A 23369-nucleotide genomic window follows, 5' to 3' on the forward strand; every position below is an offset into this window, starting at 1 on the left:
CTGAAATAGCTTTAGTAGTGGTGTTAATGCTTGTCTGAAAGTTCGGTAGAACTCTGCGGTGAAACCATCCGGGCCAGGGCTTTTTTTTTTGGGAGTTTTTTGATTACCTTTTCAATTTCTTTTTTTGTTATGGGTGTGTTTATTTGTTCTACCTCTGTTTGGGTTAGTTTAGGTAGGTAGTGTGTTTCTAGAAATTCATACATTTCTTCTAGGTTTTCAAATTTGGAGTACGGTTTTTCATAGTAATCTGATACGATTCTTTTAATTTCAGTTGGGTCTGTTGTAATATTGCACATCTCATTTCTTATTCGGGTTATTTGCTTCCTCTCCTCTTTTTCTTTTGTCAGTTTGGCCAATGGTTTATCAATTTTGTTGATTTTTTCAAAGAACCAGCTTTTGGTCTTGTTAACTCTTTAAACTGTTTTTCTGTTCTGTATTTCATTTAATTCTGCTCTAGTTTTTATTATTGCTTTCTCCTGGTGCCTGACGGTTTCTTTTGTTGCTCTGTTTCTTCAAGTTGTAGGGATAATTCTTTGATTTTGGCCCTTTCTTTTTTTTGGATGTGTGCATTTACTGATATAAATTGACCTCTGAGCACTGCTTTCGCTGTGTCCCAAAGGTTCTGATAGGAAGTGTTTTCATTCTCATTGGATTCTATGCATTTCTTTATTCCATCCTTAATGTCTTCTATGACCCAGTCGTTTTTGAGCAGGGGTATTGTTCAGTTTCCAAGGATTTGATTTCTTTTCCCTGCTTTTCCTGTTACTGATTTCCACTTTTATGGCCTTATGGTCAGAGAAGATGCTTTGTAATATTTCAGTGTTTTGGATTCTGCTAAGGCTTGCTTTATGACCTAATATGTGGTCTATTCTAGAGAATGTTCCATGTGCACTAGAAAAGAAAGTATACTTGTTTGCTGTAGGTCTATGAGGTCATGTTGGTTGATTGTGGCATTTAAATCTTCCGTGTCTTTATTGAGCTTCTTCCTGGATGTTCTGTCCTTCACCGAATGTGGTGTGTCGAAGTCTCCTACTATAATTGTGGAGTAGTCTATCTCACTTTTCCGTGCTGTTAGAGTTTGCTTCATATATCTTCCAGTCCTGTCATTGGGTGCATAAATATTTAATATGGTTATATCCTCCTGGTATATTGTCCCTTTAATCATTGTATAGTGTCCTTGTCCTTTGTGGTGGATTTGATTTTAAAGTTCATTTTGTCAGAATATTGCCATTCCTGCTCTGTTTTGGTTGCTGTTTGCTTGATATATTTTTTCCATCCTCTGAGTTCTAGTTTGTGTCTCTAAGTCTAAGGTGTGTCTCTTGTAGGCAGCATATAGACGGATCATGTTTTTTTAATCCGTTCTGCCACTTTCTGTCTCTTTATTTGTGCATTTAGTCCATTTCCATTCACCGTAATTATGGATAGGTATGAGTTTAGTGCCCTCATTTTGATGTCTTTTTGTGTGTGTTGTTGACAGTTTCTTTTTCCCACTTAATTTTTTGTGCTGAGTAGCTTATCTTTATATATTCTTTTCCTCTTATTTGTTGTTGCTGATTTTATTTCTGCTGAGTCTCTATTTTTTCTTGTATTTTATTTTGATGAGTAGGATTGTTAGTCTCTTTTGTGGTTACCTTAATATGTACCCTTATTTTTCTAAGTTTGAACCTAAATTTTATTCCTTTATATCACCTTGTCTTCCTCTCCATATGAAAGATCTATGACTACATTTCTAAGTCCCTCTTTGTTGTTTTTTAATGTTGTCTTCTTTTATTGGGAGGTACCAGTTATCCTTGAACCCCTGTCACAGGTGGCTGGGTGACCTGAGTGGCATCACCAGTCCTTAGGCCCCTTGCGTGTGTAGGTGAGGATCCTGTTTAATAGCCAAAGCAGTGTCAAACATCAAACACCCGTACTTAGTGTGTGTGGCCTGGGGGAATCTGCCCCTGAGGGCGCCCTGGGTATACCCCTATCCCACTGCAGAGATCAGTAAGTAGTCCCCTCTGGGGCCTTGTTCAGTGTTGTGGGGACTGAGGAAAGGTCTGGCCTGAATCTTCTCTGCTGTTGCTAGCTTCTGGTGGAATTGGGGAAGGACTGAGATTTGTCAAAACTCTCTCAAAAGAGGCAAAAAGTAAAGATGAGAAGGCAGGAAGGGACAGGAAAACTGGACGAATGGAAACAGGGAACCTGCGGTGGAGAATGGGAGAATGTTGACACATCGCGGGGTTGGCAGCCAATGTCACAAAATGATTTGTGTATTAATTGTGTAATGAGAAACTAATTTACTCTGTAAATTTTCACCTAAATCACACACAAAAAAGGTCCAGACTTGATGGACCAGTTGAGACCAGAGGACTCCCTGAGACTATTTCCTTGAGATACTCTTGAAACCTTCAACTAAAACTATCCCCTGAGGCCACATTTTAGCAAAAGAACAGAGTGGCACACAATATAAAGGATATTATCCATGAGTATGGTGCTAAATTTAAAATTAAAAAAAATGCATAGGAGATCAAAAGGTCAACAATTACTCTAAAGCAAAGATGAGAAGATAAGGGAACAGGGAAACTAGAGTACTGGAAACGAAACAGAAAGCAGTGAAAGAGAATGTTGACTCATTCTGAAAAATGTAACTAAAGTCACTGAACAATTTATATAGGAATCGTTAAGTGGAAACCTAATTATGTAAACTTTCACTGAAAACACAATAAAATAATTTAAAAAATGAAAGAAAAAACTCAAAGAGGGTAAGTAAAGGTAGTTCTGAGTTGTTCATTTTGTGGGCTTTAAGATAAGCCTCATATCATAGGTTCTTTTTCCTTCCCCAGCTCTGGCTTCCCTGGACTCTGCACGTCTCCAGGAGAGGAACCTGGAAAATTGATCAGTTCTGACAGTTCTAAAAACCATGCCCCAAGTGAGTTGCTGTTTCTTCTCTCCTTCTTGAAGTACAGTCATTTTGTGTGACGTGAACACCAGATAAATTTATTCCAGAATTTTCTGCCTTGCTCAGCCTCCTAGGAGAACTTTCCCTCATAAGAGAACTTTGAGTGACAGTAGGAAAGAACCCCCTTCTTTTTTAAATACCTCTTCCCTCCCTAGTGTTGAGATGTTCATTCAGCCAATCAGTGTATATTTCCTCCATGTACAGTATTCTCCCAGGAACCCCTGAGGGAGCAGAGACACTTCTCCTGGACACCAGTGTAGATTGTTAGCACTGTGGTTTGCTGAGGTAGAGATGAGTGGTTAAATGAGACACATGGCAAACTTTATTCTCTACAAACCTGGGTTTTCCACTGGGAAGTGACAGCGTTTCCGGCGGCTATTTCCAGTCTCAGTGTGGCAAGATTTTCTATGAGGCTGTTAAGATCACATGGAAAAGTAGTAGAGACATTCCCCGGATTATGAACGAGTTCTGTTCCTAAACCTGTCTTTAAGTCAAATTTGTACATAAGCCGTAAAGTTTAGGAATGGTTTGTATCTAATATCAATTAGTCAAATGTGTTTTCTAGTATATAGTATATAGCTGTCTTAGTCATCTAGTGCTGCTATAACAGAAATATTACAAGTGGATGGCTTTAACAAAGAGAAATTTATTCTCTCACAGTGTATTAGGCTTGAAGTCCAAATTCAGGGCATCAGCTTCAGGGCAAGGCTTTCTCTCTGCCGGCCTTCTCATCAGTCTTCCCCCAGACTAGGAGCTTCTCCGTGCAAGGACCTTGGGTCCAAAGGACACGCTCTGCTCCCAGCACTGATTTCTTTGTGATACGAGGTACCCCCTCTATGCTAGCTTCCCATAAAAGGTGGTGCAGGCCATACCGCAGGGAAACTGCCTTTACGTTGGATCAGGGAAATGACCTGAGTAAGGATGGTGTTACAATCCCACCCTAATCCTTTTAACTACATGTAGAGATTATAATTTATAACATGTAGGAAAATCACAAAATGGAGGACAACCACACATGGCCTAACCAAGCTGACACATATTTTGGGGGGACGCAGTTTAATCCGTTGTTGTTGTCAGGTGCCGTCCAGTCGGTTACGACTCATAGCGACCCTGTGCACAACAGAACGAAACACTGCCCGGTCCTGAGCCATCCTTACAGTCGTTGTTATGCTTGAGCTCATTGTTGCAGCACCTCCACATGTCTGTCTGTTTGTCATACTGTGGGGCTTGCGTGTTGCTGTGATGCTGGAAGCTCTGTCACCGGTATTCAGATACCAGCATTGTTACCCATGGAGGACAGGTTTCAGCTGAGCTTCCAGACTAAGACAGACTAGGAAGAAGGACCCAGCAGTCTGCTTCTGAAAAGCATTAGCCATCGAGAACCTTATGAATAGCAGCGAAACATTGTTAATCCATTACAGTACCCTAATCCTCTTTATTAATCTGTATGCTGAACTAATAATCCGAGAAGCTGGACTATATGAAGAAGAATGGGGCATCAGGATTAGAGGAAGACTCATTAACAACCTGTGTTATGCAGATGACACAACCTTGCTTGCTGAAAGTGAAGAGGAGTTGAAGCACTTACTAATGAAGATCAAAGACCACAGCCTTCAGTACGGAGTACACCTCAACATAAAGAAAACAAAAATCCTCACAACTGGACCAGTGAGCAACATCATGATAAACAGAGAAAGATTGAAGCTGTCAAGGATTTCATTTGACTTGGATCCACAATCAACAGCCATGGAAGCAGCAGTCAAGAAATCAAAAGACGCACTGCATTGGGTAAATCTGCTGCAAAGGGTCTCTTCAGTGTTGAAGAGCAAGGATGTCACCCTGAAGATTAAGGTGCGCCTGACCCAAGCCACGGTATTTTTAATCACATCATATGCATGTGAAAGCTGGACAATGAATAAGGAAGACCAAAGAAGAATTGGTGCCTTTGAATTGTGGTGTTGGCGAAGAATATAGACTATACCATGGACTGGCAAAAGAATGAACAAATCTGTCTTGGAAGAAGTACAGCCAGAATGCTCCTTAGAGGCAAGGATGGCGAGACTGCGTCTTACATACTTTGGACATGTTGTCAGGAGGGATCAGTCCGTGGAGAAGGACATCATGCTTGGCAGAATACAGGGTCAGCGGAAAAGAAGAAGACCCTCAACAAGGTGGATTGACACAGTGGCCGCAACAATGAGCTCAAGCATAACAACGATTGTAAGGATGGCGCAGGACCAGGCAGTGTTTCGTTCTGTTGTGCATAGGGTCGCTATGAGTCGGAACCGACTGGACAGCACCTAACAACAACAAAAATCCTCTTTAACATAAAATTTTAGCATAAAATTACAATCACAAAATGGAGGACAACTACAGAATACAGGGAATCATGGCCTAACCCAGTTGATACATACTTCTTTTGGGGGACATAATCCATGACAATAGTGTACCTTGCCACACATAGAAAACAGTAAAGAAACACTTCTAGATATACTAAAATATCTGTAACGTAATACAGTAATAATAATAATAATGTTTTGATGCGTGTCGGAAAGTAGCACCTGTTTGTTATTGTGAACCATCGTATGCATCTTGAATTTTAATATAATAGACTTTATGGGGCTTAGCTCCTAACCACGTATTGTACTTAAGTCTGACACGAGGCGGATGTTCACAGCCCCAGGATTGCCTGTGCTGAATGCTGAGAAGGAAGGGATCTTGCCCCTTGGATTAGCTTCCTGTTGCTGCTGTAACAAAGACCGTGAATTTAGTGGCTTAAAACAACACAAATGTATTATGTCACACTTCTGGAGGTCAGAAGTCTGAAATTGATCTTGAAGGGCGAAAATCAAGGTGTTGGTGGGGCCGCATTCCTCCTGGAAGCCCTAGAGGAGAATCTATTTTCTTGCCTTTTCCAGCCCCTAGAAGCTGCCCACATTACTTGGCTTGTGGCCCCCTGTCCATTTTCAAAGTCAGCAGTGACATTCCGTCATCACCTCAACTTCTTTGAGTCTCCTGCCTACCTCTGTCACTTATGATGACCTCTGTGATTACATTCAGGGCTCACCTGGATAATCCAGGACCACCTCCCCATCTCAAGACCCTTAATCACATCTGCGGTCTGTTTTTGCCATGTAAGGTAACACAGCCACAGGTTCTGGGGGCTCGAACCTGGACACCATGGAGGACCGTTACTCTGACTTCACGCCCCTCTTGTGCAGGACTAATGAGGGAGGATGGCCAGCGGTCAGGTTCGCCTCGGAGTTGGCCAGGATGTGCCAGTCCTGTGTGACGTGTGTGCACACCTTCACAGGAAGCTGTCCCATCAGCTTACCGTACTCTGTGCACATGGAAAGTGGGATGCATACTGCCAGATGCATACTTTTTTGAGAATTTCAGACTCTCGGAGCTCAAAGACATTAAAAAATTTGTCAATAAGCAGATTATTGTTGTGGTTAGGTGCTGTTGAGTTTGTTCCGACTCATAGTGACCCTGTGTACTACAGAAGGAAACACTGCCCAGCCCTACGCCATCCTTACAAGCAGATCATCACATCCATCAAATGGGAATATCGTATGTGCATTACAGACTTTGTAATGGCCAGGAAAAACATTCAGTGATGTAATACTGTGATTTAATGATGAATCTGAGCATTCAGAGTAATCTCGTTATATCCAAATTCTATTTTGTAGCCTAGAGGTGCAGTAAAAATTATGTGAAATTTCCATCCGTTTTCTTTTTCATTAGAGGGAGAAGGGAAGAAGTCATATCTACTGAGAATTTGAAACTTTAATGCGCTGCATGGTTTTAGCAGTATTTCATTTAAATGGAAAACTGCACTCATCTGACCTTTTTATTACTGGACCTTTCCAGATAATAGAATTATGTCATGCCCTCCTTCAGTGCCCTCCTTCTTTTCTCCTTTTACCTCAAAATCATTACCACATTTTGACAATAATCAATGGATTTGTTGTTTCAGTGGTTGGTGACTTTCAGGGATGTGGCCATAGAGTTCTCTGAGGAGGAGTGGGAATACCTCAGCCCTGCTCAGAGGGAATTGTACAGGGATGTGATGCAGGAGAACTATAGCAACTTGTTGTCACTGGGTAAGGTCATCTTACACAATATTCAGAGTGTCCCCCATTCTCTCTGCCTCGTTCATTGTGAATTTCTGACTTCTGTTCCCTCAGGAAAGGTGTGTGTGTTGTATAGGTAGAAATGGACGGCTCTGCTGTGTACCTTTGTATGCCCCGTCCTTCAGACTTGAACACCTTCCTCTATCATTTGTTATCAATGTCTCTCTTCCCTGTTGACCAGTGTACTGGATTTAAATCTGGTACTCCCATAACATGGCTATGTTCCATTTCCTTTTTTTTAAGCTGGATGTTCAGCCCCTAAGCCAGATGCATACTCCTTATTGGAGCAAGGAAAGGATCCCTGGATGGTGGTGATAGCCATGACAAGAAGGTGAAGCTCAGGTGAATAAGGGCTGGTCACACTGGGGAGCTTCTACCAGTAATAACAGAGATTGTCTGTGAGGTGGTAGCACTTTTCAGATGTTTGTGTGACTCTCCCCTCACACAAAGAAACAAGGCCTGAGATCTAAGGAGAGCAGGAAGACTGTATCCCAAAGGACACTCCCTCTCAACTCCCGTCAGCCACTCCTCCTGTCTTTTACATTCCTCTTTTATTTTAATGATGGAACTAACCTTTGGTCCCCAAAGACAGTCTTTTCTTTGAATTGAATTTTTTTCCCCAATTGCTCTTTTGCATTTAAACTTGGATATGTATCTCCAGCCAGCAAATGTTTGTTGAAACCTTACAGTTTTCTTATCTAGGACAGTCAGGGATTGTTTTTAGGGAGGAACATTTGAGCTGAGACCTGAATGAAGTTGTTGTGTGTTGTTAGGAGCCGTTGAGTCGGCTCCCACTCATAGCAACCCTGCGTACAACAGAATGAAACAGTGCCTGGTCCTGTGCCATCCTCACAGTTGTTACTCTGTTTGAGCCCATTGTTACGGCCACTGTGTCAAACCATCTCATTGAGGGTCTTCCTCTTTTTCACTGGCCATCTACTTTACCAAGCATGAGTTCCTTCTCCAGGGATTGGTTCCTGCTGATAACATGTCCAAAGTATGTGAGATGAAGTCTCACCATCCTCGTTTCTGAGGAGCATTCTGGCTGTACTTCTTCCAAGACAGATTTGCTCATTCTTCTTACAGTCCATGGTATATTCGACATTCCTTGCAAACACCATAATTCGAAGGCATCAGTTTTTGAGTTTTTCTTATTCGTTGTCTGGCTTTCACATGGGAAACTCTGGTGGCGTAGTGGTTAAGAGCTACAGCTGCTAACCCAAAGGTCGGTAGTTCAGATCCACCAGGTGCTCCTTGGAAACTCTATTGGGCAGTTCTACTCTGTCCTACAGGGTCGCTATGAGTCAGAATGGCCTCGAGAGCAATGGTTTCTTTTTTAGCTTTCACATGCATATGAAGCAATTGAAAATACCAGGGCTTGGATCAGGCACACTTAGTTCTCAAAGTGACCTCTTTGCTTTCTAACACTCTAAAGAGTTCTTTTGCATCAGATTTGCCCAATGCAATGAATCCTTTGATTTCTTGACTGCTCCTTCCATAGCTGTGGATTGTGGATCCAAGTGAAATGAAATCCTTGACAACTTCAGTCTTCTCCCTGTTTATCATGTTGATGCTATTTGTCCAGTTGTGAGGATTTTTGTTTTCTTTATATTGAGCTGTAATCCGTACTGAAGGCTGTGGGCTTTGGATGAAGTAGCCATGTAAAAATCAATAGAATGTGTGTTAAGGAAGAGGGAAGAAAAGTGCAAAGACCCTGAGGGAAGGCTGAACTTTGTTTACTAGAGAATCAGAAAGAAGGTCAGTGTGGCGAGAGTGTGATGTCTGTATAGCGCACGATTTCTCTAAGGGAGAATTGTAAAAATGATGTTAGAGAAGCACGCAGAGATCAGATGATTTAAGTCCTTGTACGCTATTGCAAAGAGTGAGGTTTTATTCTCAGTATGAGAGGAAGCCCTGGGCGGGGTTTGTGCACGTGAGTAAGGGTCTTTGGTTAAAGATCACTCCGGGTGCTATGTGGAGAATGGGGACAGGAATGTCTAGGGCAACAGATTTCTCTTTATATATGGCCTTTCTGGCCCTGGGTTTTTAGTTCTGCCAAGATGATTTGCAAAGATATTGGACAGTTTGCTATGGAAATAAGGTGTGTAAAACCTTTGCAGGTATTGGTCGATTACTGTGCAGACTAGGTGACTGTTGCCTACCTAGGGGTTTGGTCAGTTTTGCCATTCTCTTAGGCTTAAAACGACCAATCCTACAGAGGTTAGGGGGGACCTAACTACCATCAAGAAGAAGAGCCAAGGAGCAGAGCGTGTCCTTTGGACCCAGGGTCCCTGCACTGAGAACCTTCTAGACCCAGGAGATAGAGACAGCGGTAGACGGCACAAAATGGCACTCGCAGCAGGAACCAGGAGACCAGTGTGAGACAGCCGCAGTGGACTTGCCGACCCATGCGTGAGAGAGCTGAACACCTTCAGGCAGGAGGCTTGCTGGCAGAGTGGGGTGCCTCTGGGCACTTGATGTCGGAGCGGAAAGAGTCGTAATACTTGCCCAAGTGGGGCCCAGTGGCAGAAGCCCAAGCACAGCCTGCCTGTGGGCATGGCTGAGAAGGAGCTGATTGGTGTCTTGGTTGGAAGCTGTCCTGACTGACAAACTGTATCCTGTCTCCTGCCATGTTTCTGTTACTTCTAAGTTGATTCTGATCCTGAATTGTAACCTGTTACTCCCCAAATAAACCCCATAATCATGAGTATGGTCTATGAGTTCTGTGCAGCCATTGTAACAAATCAGCGAACCCAGCAGAGAAGTAGAGAGTGCCTTGGGAGGGCCAGCTGGTGTCAGAATTGGTAAGACGATTGGAGAGAGGAGTTGTGTCTGACCTCCACCTCGTAGAAATGAGTTTAATGCTGATCTTGATTCTCACCCCGCCTCCTCAAGTTTGGTGGCTTCTGATGCCACCATGTTACAGAACGGCACCAGGAAGACTAGTCAGAGGACTAGTTCTTTGGGGAGATAATGAGAAGTGATTAGTTTCTGGTTCTATTTTGAAAGTAGAATTAATGGAATTTGTGGATAGTCCACTAGGACTCAAACATACCAGCGATCACAAAGATGGTGCAGGACAGTGTGTTTCATCCTCTTATATGTAAGGTCGCCATGAGTTTGAGCTGACTTGATGGCAACTAACAATGACAAGCTGATAAATTGCCACTACCTATCTGTGAGTTTGTCGTACTGTGGAGGCTATGCCATTGGTATTTCAGATACCAGCAGAGTCACCTATGGTGGACATGTTTCAGTGGAACTTCCAGACTAAGACTAGGAAGAAAGACTTGGCAGTCTACTTCCAAAAATTAACCAATGAAAACCCCGTGCTTCATAAGAGAATGCCTCATACGCATGCAAAAGTTGGATGGTGAAAAGGAAGACAGAAGGAGAATTGATGCATTCAAACTGTGGCATTGGCGAAGAATGTTGAATATACTGTGGACTGCCAAAAGGAGAAACAAATCAGTGTTAGAAGAAATACAGCCAGAATGTTCCTTAGAAGCAAGGTTAGTGAGACTTCCACTTGCTTAGTTTGGATATATCATCAGGAAAGACCAATCTCTAGAAAAGGATATCATGCTTGGTAAAGCAGAGGGCCAGTGAAAGTGAGGGAAACCCTAAATGAGATACATCGACATCATAGTCACAACAATGGACCCAGATACACCACTGACTGTGAAGATGGTGCAGGACCAGGCAACGTTTCTTTTTAGTGTATATAAGGTTGCCATGAATCGGAGGTGACTTGTCAAAAAGTAGCAATAACATCTGATAGACTGGAAATAGAGGTGTGAGAGTTTGGAAGCTTGCAGAATAAATCAAGAGTTACGCATCTGAGATGGGCATCAGATATCCACGTGGAGACGTTATATAAGCGTTTGGAAGCCCGACAGGGGTGGGGTTGGTATCAGGACTGAAGAGATAGACATGGGGTGAATCTCTGTATCATGAGACTGGATGAGGTCATGGAATGAGTTGGTTTAGATGGAGAAGTAAAATACAAGGAGTAAATGTGGGCTATTCTAACATTTAGTTGAGAAACTGTTGCAGGAAAGGAAATTAAGGAGTAAGCTGCCATCTGGGAAGTAACTGGGAATGCAGTGTATTGGGAGCCAAGCGATAGAGTTAAAGCGGGAGTGGTCAACTGAAAGATCCCGCTAAGAGGTCAAGAAAGATGAAGGCTAAGAATTGGCTATTGGATGTGCTAGGACAAAGGGTATTGGTGACCCTGGCAAAGTAGGCTTGGAAGTAAGTGAGATAAAAACCTGATTATAGAGACTTAGAATGAGAAAGAAATACACCAGTGATAAAAACTAGAGTGGGATAGTGAATTTTACCAGTGTTGAAAGCCTGTTTGAGGAGCTCTCAAAGGTATCAGTAGAATTTTAAAATGTCTTAGACTTGTTTTTAATTATTAGTTTTTCATATCTTATTTTTATTGTTGAGAACATACACAGCAGAACATACACCAATTCAGCAGTTTCTACATGTACAGTTCAATAACAGATTACATTCTTCAAGTCGTGCAGCCGTTCTCAACCTCCTTTTCCAAGCTCTTCATTCCCCATTAACATAAACTCACTGGCTCCTAAGTTTCCTATCTATGGAAATGCTGTTTTCGGTTTGATCCCATATATACCAAAAAAACCAAACCCGTTGCTATTGAATTGATTCTTACTGATAGCAACCCTATAGGACAGAGTAGAACTGCCCTGTAGAGTTTCCAGGGAGTGCCTGGTGGATTCACACTGCTGACTTTTTGGTTAGCAGCTGAGCTGTTAACCACTCCACCACCAGGGCTCCAAATACAATATATTGCATGTTTTGATAATGTGACATTTGAGCAGAAAACTAAAATGAAGTGAGGAAACAAGCCATGGAGGTATCCGGGGGGAGAGCATTCCAAAAAAGAGGGAACCATAAGTACAGGGGCATATCCTTGGCATGTTCGAACAGCAGAGGCCATTGTGACTGGAGCAAAATGAAGAAGTAAGACAGTGGTTGCAGGTGATGTCAGAGGAGTGGCTGAAGGCAGGCTTCTGTAGGTTCTTATGGACCATAGTAAGGATTTTTTATTTTATTCTAATGAGGTAAACTCTCGAATTTTTAGCAGGGGAATAATATGATACGAATTAGGTTTTGAAAGCATTTCTCTGGTGCTGTGTGACTAGCTTGTCGGACAAAGACGAAGCTGGGCCAGGTAGGAGGCTGTTGCAGTGAGACATGGTGGCTTGGCCTTGGATGGTAGTAGTCAAGGTGGTTTGATTTTTGATAAATTTTGACTGTACAGCTAATAGGATTTGCTGATAGACTGGATGCCCAGCCAGACATCTGTTTGTTTCTTGGGTGTTAACTGTTGCTTTACAAGCTTCCTTGTTCTCATCCAAAGTTTGAAAAACACTGATTTATTTTGTAATTATTTTCTTCCCTATAAGCTCTTCTCACTGTTTGTTCTTTCCTTGTGACTTTTTTTTTCTATTTGTACAAAATAATTAGGAGCTGTTTAAGCCATCCTATTCATACGAAAATTATTTTCATTTCACCTACCAGTTTTACCTTAAAAGTTCTATTTCTTCTGGAAAACAGAAACAACAGGAATTTATTTTCTTGTTATCTTACAGACTTTGAATCCAGCTGTGAGACCAAGAAGTCATCTCCAGAAAAGAGTACTCATAAAATGGAATCATGCCAGTGGGAGACAGTGGGAAAACCTCTGGGTCTTGACCTTGAGTGTCATCGTCCTGGAGGCATTATGGAGTACAAAGGCCAATTTGAGAGACAACAGAGAAACCAGGGGGCACTTTTCATGCATGTGAAAACCTGTGAAGAAAAGACCATTCGAAGTCATTCCACATCCTCTACAGAGGAAAAAATGTACAAATGTAAGCAGTGTAGACAAGCCTTCGGCTACCCGTCATGCCTTATGCAGCATGACAAAACTCATAATGGAAAACATGCTGAAATGAAGACGTGTAGGAAGACCTTCAGCAAACAGCCCAGCTGTGGTCAACATCAGAGGTTTCAGACTGGCGAGAAACCATATGAGAGTATGGAATGTGGAAAGGCCTTCGGTCGTAGTTCTGATCTGATTCAGCCTCAGAAAATTCATACTAATGAAAAACCGTATCAGTGTAAAGCATGTGGGAAAGCCTTTATTCGTGGCTCACAGCTCATGGAACACCAGAGAGTTCATACGGGAGAGAAACCCTATGAATGTAAGAAATGTCGAAAAGCCTTTAGTTATAGTTCACAGTATACGCTTCATCAGAGAATTCATAGTGGTGAAAAACCCTATGAATGTAAAGACTGTGGAAAGGCCTTTATTCTTACCTCTCAACTTACTTACCTTCAGAGAATTCATAGTGGCGAAAAACCCTTCAAGTGTAAGGAATGCGGAAAGGCCTTTATTCTTGGTTCACACTTAACTTATCATCAGAGAGTTTATACTGGTGAAAAGCCTTATAGATGTAAAGAATGTGGGAAGGCTTTTTTATGCGCGTCCCAACTTAATGAGCATCAGAGGATTCATACAGGTGAGAAACCCTATGAATGTAAGGAGTGTGGCAAGGCCTTTATTCGTGGCTTACAACTTACCATCTGAGAGTTCATACAGGTGAGAAACCCTATAAATGTAAAGAATGTGGAAAAGCCTTCATCTGTAATTCTAATCTCACTCAACACCAGAGGATCCATAGTAATGAAAAACCATACAAATGTAAAGGATGTGGAAAGGCCTTTAATAGTTGCAAACAACTTAGTGAACACCAGAGAATTCATACGGGTGAGAAACCCTTTGAATGTAAGGAATGTGGAAAGGCCTTTATTCTTGGTGCATATCTTACTCAACATCAGAAGATTCATGGTGAGAAACATTACGAATGTCAGGTCTGTGGGAAGGCCTTTATTCGTGTCACACAACTTTTATCATCAGAGAATTCATACAGGTGAAAAACCTTACCAATGTAAAGAATGTGACAAGGCCTTTACTTATGGCTCCCAACTTAGTGAACACCAAAGACTTCACAGAGGTGAAAAATCCTATGAGTGTAAGCAGTGTGGGAAGGCCTTTATTCGTGCTTCACACCTTACTGAACATCAGAAGACTCATACCGGGGAGAAGCCCTATGAATGTAAGGAATGTGGGAAGGCCTTCAGTCGGGGATCGGAACTTACTCTACATCAAAGGATCCATACTGGAGAGAAACCCTATGCATGTGTTGAATGTGGCAAAGACTTTATACGTCATTCACAACTTACCAAACATCTGAGGCTTCATAATTAAGAAAGCCACTGAATGGGATTTATTCTAAGGCTTCACCTGTCTTCAGTTGCTCTGGTGTATTAAGAGAACCCATATTGTGATAGTAATGAATGTAGGACATTCTTTTGCTTCACCTCGGAATCTGCCTCTTTTTGGAAAGCCTATAGTAACTTCTGGGAGCCCTGGTGGTGCAGTGGTTAAGCACTCTGAGTGCCCAGCTGCCAACCAAAAGGTTGACGTTTTGACCCATTGGCTGCTCCACAGGAGAAAAATGTGGCAGTCTGCTTCCATAAAGGTTACAGCCTTGGAAGCCCTTTGGGGAGGTTGTACTCTGTCCTATAGGATCAGTATGAGTCAGCATCCACTCGACAGCATCGTGGTTTTTTTTGGGGGGGGACATATTAATGAATGTAGAAATGACTTCTGGAACCCTTGAACGTTCTTGAAAAATCTTCATGAGCCTGGAATGTAATGGTGAGGCATGGCCTTTATTGAGCATTATCTCCCTGTCACCTTTATAACTGCAAAACTGGATTAATTACTTGTCCTCTTTGTGTTTCCTTTTCTTTATCTGTAAAATTCCACTACGCTATTGTCATGATTAAATGAAGTAATGCATAGAACACCATTTGGACAGTATCTATCCATTTTAATTATCACTACTGCCATCATTACCTGCTATTAGAGAAGTTAAATGGTAGGAATATTGTATGAATGCTGTAGAAAGATGTAAGCATCTTGTTACCATCTCCCTTTTTCAAAAGCTAGTTAATTCATCTTGTAATAAAAACCTTTAGATTGTAATAAAGTTAACAAAGGCCTTCATTCAGAGTTGATAAATTTTGCGGCACCAGAAAAAATATACTTTACAGGATCTTCTCTGGGAGAAACTACTTTATTGTTGAGTTTTTAATAAAATCAAGGAGAGGTGATTTTTGTACAACAAATTCCAAAACCAGAAATCAGTCATGTAATTCGTATTTTCTGATTAATATTTAAAGGAAAAAAATTATCAAAATGAGAACCAAAATAGCACCACTTAAAAGACTCGACGGCAGTGGGTTGGTTTTTAAAAGGGTAGAAATTATTGCTGTCTTCAATAAGCAATCAACACCAAATTTATCAGGCACGTGTACTCCTCATAATCTGAACCTATGCCATTCCTGAAAATATGCTGAATAGGGGATTTTCAGATGTCTGCATTTTCAATCCTATACTCCATTTTACTTGGATTGACAACTCCCACGGAAGCAGCAGTCAGGGAATCAAACAACATATTCCATTGGGCAAATCTGCTGCAAAAGACGTCTTGAAAGTGTTGAAAAGCAGAGATGTCATTTTGAGGACTAAGGTGCATCTGACAGAAGCCATGATATTTTCAGTCACCTCATATGTATGTGAAAGCTGGACAATGAATAAGCAAGACTGAAGAATTGATACCTTTGAATGATGGTGTTAGCAAAGAATATTGAATATACTATGGACTGCCAAGAGAACAAACAAGCCTGTCTTGGAGGAAGTGCATCCAGAGTGCACCTTGGAAGTGCAGATGGCAAGACTTCATGTCACGTACTTTGGACATCGTTACCAGGAGGGACCAGTCCCTGGAGGAAGACATCATGCTTGGTAAGGTAGAGGGTCATGGAAAAAGAGGAAGACCCTCAGTGAGATGGATTGACCTAGTGGCTGCAGTGGTGGGTTCAAACATAGTAAAGGTTGTGAAGATGGTGCAGGACTGAGCAGTGTTTCCTTCTGTTGTACACAGGGTCGCTATGAGTTGGAAGTGACACGGCAGCAGCGAACAAAACAACATATCGCCATTGTTTTAAATGGAGAAAATGTGTTCCCACGCCATTAAAAACCCCTAACCAATTTCTCAAAATATAATTCAAATTCAACTTAAACCACCTACATGACTTCTGTGAAGTATTTCTGAATAATGTAAAATATTTCAAACCCCAACAATTAGTGAATTAGTCGATACTTTTCTGGGCTTTATGCAGTGATATTGAACAATATGAAATATGAATTAAGTTTTCCTACACTTCAGGTAACAGATACTAAAATGACAGTAAACAGTGAAACATGTTAGATGCATAATAAATACAAATAACACTTGGCAAAATAAAAGCAACTTTTAAGTAGTGGAATCCTGACAAAGCGTCGTTGAATGCAGTTGGATGGTCAGAGGAGTGATGGTGGCTCTGGTTGGTGTTCGGTGAGTGAGAATGAACTGGAGAAGGTGTTGAGGCAGTAAATGATTGAGATTTTTCCATGTCTGATTCCCAGGATTTGGTGGATAGTATTCTCAGAACTCAAGACTCTAAAATTGGGTGACTATGAACCGCATCCAAAGCCTTTGATAAAATAACAAACAAAAGTTCCCTCAAACAATACTTACCTATTCTAATTGCAGTGCACTTTGCTGTTTTCTATTATAAACATTGTAGCTTACAAAATTGTCTTCACAACTTAATGATCATGATTCCCACTTTAAAAAATACTAATATATATTTATATACAGCAAAACTATGATCATTAGCCATTTTAAAAACTAGGTAGGTAGATGACTGAGAGCCACTAGAAATCAGTGAATAATCAGTGTAATCACTGTAATGCCACTGGAGTCACGCAATCTTCATCTCTGAGGTACGTCTTGCTCAGAGTGGACAATTTGCCATAACTGCTCTGTCATTCATGATTCAGAGATTAACATTGTGGCCAAACTCCAAATTTAAGGAAAATTTAAATAATGAAATGATTGTAGATTATAATGGACTACTAAAAACTAAGGCAGTGATAATACCTCTGCCTAGTAACAGATTCTGAGAACAACAACAAAAAAATTACCTTTGTTCAACCCATTGCTTCTCTGACCTCATTATGAATCCCTTTTCTCCCCTAATATTTATTACTACCTTTGGCTAGCGCTGCTGGTATGTGCCCTTCCGGTTTCTGTCGTGACTGTCTTCGTGACATCGAAGAGAGTTTCCTCTCCCCTCCAAGGGGGCGTGTGTTTGATGGACTGAGGGTGCTGTCATTCTCTTATGACGACCTTTGGGTTGTGAACACACTTGGAGATGTCCCGTCTCAACTAAAAGAAGTAAGAAATTGCAGCCCTTGAGGCAGCTTCCTAACGTTGGGTGCGTGCAGTGCGATGCTTTTTACAGCTTGTGGAAGGAAAATACCTGTGGCTGGAATTTTCAACGCCCTCTTTTCGACGCACTCTCTCGTCATCTCATTCAATTTCCTCAAGGATGGCCTGCGTTTAGACTGCTTCTATTTCAAAAAGGGAAAGTTGGATGAATATTCATTCAGCCCATCCGTTAATGACATGCCTCAAGTTTTGAAAGTTGGAATTTCCCTTGTAAGGTAGCCAGAAGGGGGTAGGCGGGCACACGAGTCAAAGGATCATTAAAAACATGGTGGCAACACTGCTTTAGTTTTTACTGATTACATGTAGAGGTGTGGGTGTGCGTATATATACACATGCGTGTGTGTACGTAAACGCATATATACGTCCGTAAACTTATGTATGCATCTATGTGTCTATATGTATGTGCATACATACACGTATATGTACCCACGTACACACTTAGGTATATAATGCATACATATATAGGTAAGCATGCACGTACACATGTACATGTATACACACGTACACATACGGGTATGCTTATATACATATGTATATGTATATACACATATATATGCTTACGTGTACGTACACATATACACATACATGCACCCGCACGTACATACACAGATGTAGATATACGTGCACACGTGTATATGTGCACATACGTATCTGCATGCGTGAGTACGTATCTGCGTATACGTATACATACGTATGTATACATATGCATATATACAGAGGCAGACATACATACCTGTATATGGGTGTCGTAGGAGTACGCACACATGCGCATACGTGCGTACACACGTATAAACCCGCATACGGACATGCGTATCTGTATGTCTGTATCTATATCCACACACGTGTATGTCTTTTTGTTACTGTCATCAGAGTGGGTTGAAATCAAGATACGTCTATTTTTTAAACTGGGTTTTTCTTTTCAAAAGCCATTCTGCTTGTATTGCGAAGTTAACTTACCTCATACTGGAGAGTTAGTGCGAAGATGGAGCCCTGGTGGCTCAGCGGTTCAGAGCTCAGCTGCTGACCAAAACGACAGCAGTTCGAATCCACAGGCTGCTCTTTAGGAACCCTATGGGGCAGTTCAACTCTGTCCCGTAGGGTCACTACGAGTCCCAACCCACTGGATGGCACACGACGACAACAGTGCAAAGATTAAAAAAAAAAAAAAACACCATGCCCTACTCCCCACCCCAGCACTGTTAAAACTTGGGTGTTTCCATTTTCGTGCTTTTTTTTTTATTCTACTTTTTTTAAACGAACAAACTGTTCTCAAGGACAGCCTGCGTTTAGAGTCTCTTCCTAGTACGTCTTCACGGGATAACTGCACAAGCGTCTGTCACCTGCTTTTTGACATTTTCCCCATAGAGAATCGCGAACATATACAAAGACGGAGGAGTCCGAGTACCCGTCGCCTAAGCTTTAGTCATCTTCCGATTTAAAACTGGTGCCTTCCTAGTTTCTTCTTCCCGTGGACACTTTGCTGGGATGTTTTCGAGCCAAACAAGCATATAGTACTCTTCCCTTCCTGAGTATTTCAGAATGGATCTTGAAAAGAGAGGGGTTTATCAGATACCCAGTCTGTTGGAAGCTTTCTACGACGACAGTCAGTTTCCTGGAATACTTCAGTGAGGTCTGTACACGGCATGAGCTTCGTACACCTTCCTTTTCTAACCTTCGAGAAAACTCTTGGGGGCATGGTAACACGTGCAACGCGGGAGCGGCAACACTGCCCTCTCTACCTTACCGTTCTCCCCCAGCTTGAATATATACGCACCTCACCCCCACCTCACCACGGGCTGAGGTGGGGGTGGCAGTCGGGGGTGGGGGGTGGGGGCGGAGCGGCGGACGTGGTCCTCGTCGGCAGGTGGCGCTAGCGCAGCCAGCGTGTGCCCTTGCGGTTTCTGTTATGATTCTCCTCTTGGGCGCCGAAAAAAGCTTCTCCATCTGGCCAAAGGGGCGACTGTTCGCTTGACAGAGTGACGACGGGGGCTTGCTGTCCGTCTAAGCGCACATACACACACACACCGGGCACCTGGAAAGTTTGCCAACTCCTCGCCCTCCTTCAGCACCCCATCCCCTGGGCCAACGCGCGCGGTTCCCCACGACCTCCGCCTCCGGCCCGCCCCGGCCGCCCCCGGCCCCCCCCCCGCCGCATTCCGCTCTCCGTGACATACGCATGTACATACGCAGGCGGGAGTTGCCGGAGATCTCGCGATGCTCGCGGAGCCGGGGCACACCACTCCCTCACCCCGCCCCAGGCGCCGTTTTCCCGAGTCCGCCCGCGAGCCCGGAAACCAAGCGCTCACGCAGACCCTCTTCAGAGCCTCTGGGTGGGCGTTCGCGGCCGGGCCGCCGCGCCTCCGCTAGACATCACTAAGTCCGGCTTCGCTCCCAAGAGCCTCGCGGGCCGTGGTGAGATGTTTTCGCCGTGGGACCAGAAGGCCCGGAGCCGGTCCGTACCAGCTTTGGGAAGGCGTTCCCGACCGGCCCGCCCCCGTTTGCCCGCCTGCGTCGTAGGAGGATGAAAAGCAATGAGGAAGAACGCTCTCGGTGGCGGTCGTGGTTTTCTTTTGCAACACGGATGCCGGCAAACACACGGCTCCCTCCCTCGGGACACAATTTGCCTGTTAAAAGTGTTTTACGTGTACTGTTGGTGCTGTGACAGGGACGACCGTGAAAAACGTTTTCCGAGTCTGCCTGTGCCACACAAGAATTAAAAAAATGAAAAAGAAAACGTCGGGGGGGGGGTGGTCTCATCCCGTTTCGTTTGTTGCGTTCGTCAAAAGAATACAGAACATCTGCCCGTTCAACGCTTGGGACGTGCTCTCCCTCCCCCACCCGTGGACGCTCATCCCCTTGGGCGCCTACCCGTTCGGCCCTTTCGGGGGCGCGCGCGCACCCCCCATGAGGCTCCCGAGAGGTTTCCCGGCGGCCCAGGGGAGTCTGTCCCTCCCCCACCCCCAAGCCCCGGCAGGGTCTCAGGTGGACCCGGTTCCGCCCCAATGCCCTTCGCTCCGGTTGTCGGCCGTCACCTGGCGGCCGCTTCCATATCGTTCCCCTCCGGAGCTCTGGGGCGCCGAGATGGGAAGAGATCCCGAAGGACGTGAGCTGCCCGCGACGGACCAGAGCCTCCGTTCAATTTCCCTGAGTCCGGCCTGGCTCCCGGGACCCTTCTTCCAGAGCCCCCTGTGTGGTTTCCAAGTCTGCCCGGGAGGCCCGGAGCCGATTCGTACCTGCTTGGGGAGGGAGGGCGTCCCCGGCCGGCTGCCAGTCAATGAGATGGGATTCCTATCTGGCCGCTCCGGCTGGCCGGCACAGCGCTCCAGGACGCATGCGGCGTCTGCAGGAGCGTCCCGGACGGGGCGGGAAAGGGTCCGGCCGGGCGGACTCCCTTGGCCGAAACGACCCCATGCCGTGGCCAGCCACACCGTTTTCCGACAGCCCGGCGCCGAGAAACGTGTCCGGCGGGGGTGCTGGGGGCGGGGGGAGCCGGGACGAGGACGGGCGTCCGGGCGCCTGGCGATGCTCCCTCGCCGGCCGCCGATCCGGATCCGTCCCGCTGCCGCCCGCGCCGGTTGTCGGCCGCCGCCTGGCGGCCGCCGCTTTTACATCGTTTTGCTCCGGAGCTCCGGCGCCGAATAGATGGGAAGCGATGCGGCCGCGGTGGCCGAGACGACGTTCCAGGGCGCCGGCGGAGTCAGCAGGATCGTCCCGGCCACTGTGGGGCGCCCGCGCCAGAGCCGTGTCCCGGGATTGGGCCTGCAGGACCTTGCGGAGGCGGCCGCTGGTGCCGTCGTGGTGAGGTTGGAGTTTGCCGCTCGGGCGGGTCGACCAGTGCGTGCTGGTTCACCACCGCCACGGGTTCGCGCGGACTGGGACGGGCGGGATGGAGAGGGCACAGGCGGACAAACGGCCAACACATACCACAGCCTGTCGCGCGCCTCTTTTCATGTGTCCTGGTCGTCACTGGGGCCTCCGGCGTAGGTCCGTGGTGATACGGGTAGAGTGCCCGGGGCCCGGACCGCTGGAGGAGAGCCTCCCGAGAATTTTTTCCAAGTCCGCTACAGAGGTTCACGGATTGTCTCCCGTTAGCGCGGCCGGCCGATGGCGGCCATAACGCAGCGACTCCAGCGCCTGTGCGGCTTTGGCTACTTCAGTAACCCTGTTCTGCAGGTCGCCCAGAGAATCCCGGGAACTCGGGAGCTGGCGGCGATGGGGTCGTGTTATACAGCGATGGATATGCCGCAGTTCCAGGAGATCGCTGCGGTTGGCGGGCTTCTTCTGCTGCGAGTCGCGGCGTTTCTTACGACGAAAAGTAAGCGTTTTAGATCACACAACTATAGGTGGTATGCTTCAACAGCGCAGTGGTTTCTGTAAAAAGTTGCCGAGTTTAGACGTTTCCAAGGTTGTAAGCAATCGAGATTACACAGTCCTTGGGTTCTTGTTGAAGCACCGGCTTCATGTTGTTGCACTGGTTTTTGCATGACTAGGTGCTGTTTTACGATCTATTCGCGAAGATATTGGCATGCGGGCCTCGTGTGCCGTCTAGTTCTTGCGTTTTTCTGTGGTTAACTAAAGTGGCCACAGTGTTTCGTGTGATGTGTTTTTTTTTTTTCTGTTCCGTTTTTATAGCAGACGTTTTCGCTACTGGAGTTGAAAGCGGTCCTTCTCGAGCGCTTTTTTTGCCAATACCCAGCATTTATTGCTTGGTATCTTTCTTATTGGCTCGATCGTTATTTCATTGTTGAGGTGTCATTGTGCTGTCCCGTAGGGCCATAAGGCGCGCCAGACGAAACAGCCAGACGATGGTCATGTCTATGACAAGAACGTGTCTTTTACATTTATTGTTACAGGTGCGGGGATCTGGTATTCGCGAAAGTTGAGGGTGGACAAGCATGAAAACGGGGAGCACGCAAGTGTTGTTCAGGCAGGCTGTTGTGCGTGAGGCTGTAGGCTGCGTTCATAGCAGTGAGCGCTTGGAGTGGCTTTCTTACGTCGTGCTTATCACTGCAGCAGAATCCCCTACTGCGTTTGGCGCCCTTGAGCGCCTTGTGGTGTATGATGTGGTGGGAGGTGGGGGAGAGCAACGCGCCCTCAATGAGAAGGCTGTTTTAGGTATCTTTGAAAATGTTTTACCCCTGTGTACTATCACCTGAAACATATTGTGCATAGGCGCTGGCTGTGTGTTATAGGCCAAGCTAATCTCTGGGAAAAGGGAGCTGCTTCAGTGCTAGCGCCACGTGGCGCACTTCTGTACGAGCTTGTCCCTCATTCTTTGAGTTCAGGGCTAAACTTGCCGGGCCAGGCAGCCGGCGTCAGATAGTGGGTCCATGTGCTTGCGTGTGCAGTTTTCTCATCAGTGTTTGTGGCTGGTGGCCCGTCCAAGAGTCCCTCACGCTGTCTTGCACCTCTCTGCCCACACCCTTCTGGTGCCACCCGTGCTAGCAGTGTGCGGGCGCGGGATGCCTACTTTGGGCGTGTTCTTGGTGACGTGCTTATGGGTCAGTTGAGTGGATCTGTGCATGTGCTCTCCCAGCGCTTCCCTAGCCCCAAACTTCCCCTGTGTTTACTTACTACTGTATGCGTGCATCCCAAACCACTCGACACGTTGGGTGTGCCCCAGGGAGATTGGACTTGCTCCTTGGTGTTGCGCTTTTGGGCCAGGACTGGGTTGTGCTATGGACTGTTGGGCGGTGGGTGGCCGTTAAACGTGCGAGGGTCGCTCAAGGTAGGCTAGAGATGTCCCTGATCTTACATGCCTTGTAGTGTGGGTTGGCGGTTTCTGAATCCCCCACGTTCCCGTGTTTCCTTTGCACCTCTGCCGCCCTCCGTAGTCTTGTTCCCTGTCAGGCCAAGTCTTTGCGCCCC

General features: G+C 45.1%; 1 pseudogene; it reads left to right on the plus strand.

The window, feature by feature from the left end:
* Positions 1–528: 528 nt before the first annotated feature.
* Positions 529–16504, plus strand: LOC135228132 (zinc finger protein 571-like; annotated as a pseudogene).
* Positions 16505–23369: the final 6865 nt, after the last annotated feature.

This window comes from Loxodonta africana, chromosome 18 (genome assembly GCF_030014295.1).
Source record: "Loxodonta africana isolate mLoxAfr1 chromosome 18, mLoxAfr1.hap2, whole genome shotgun sequence".
NCBI lineage: Eukaryota > Metazoa > Chordata > Mammalia > Proboscidea > Elephantidae > Loxodonta > Loxodonta africana.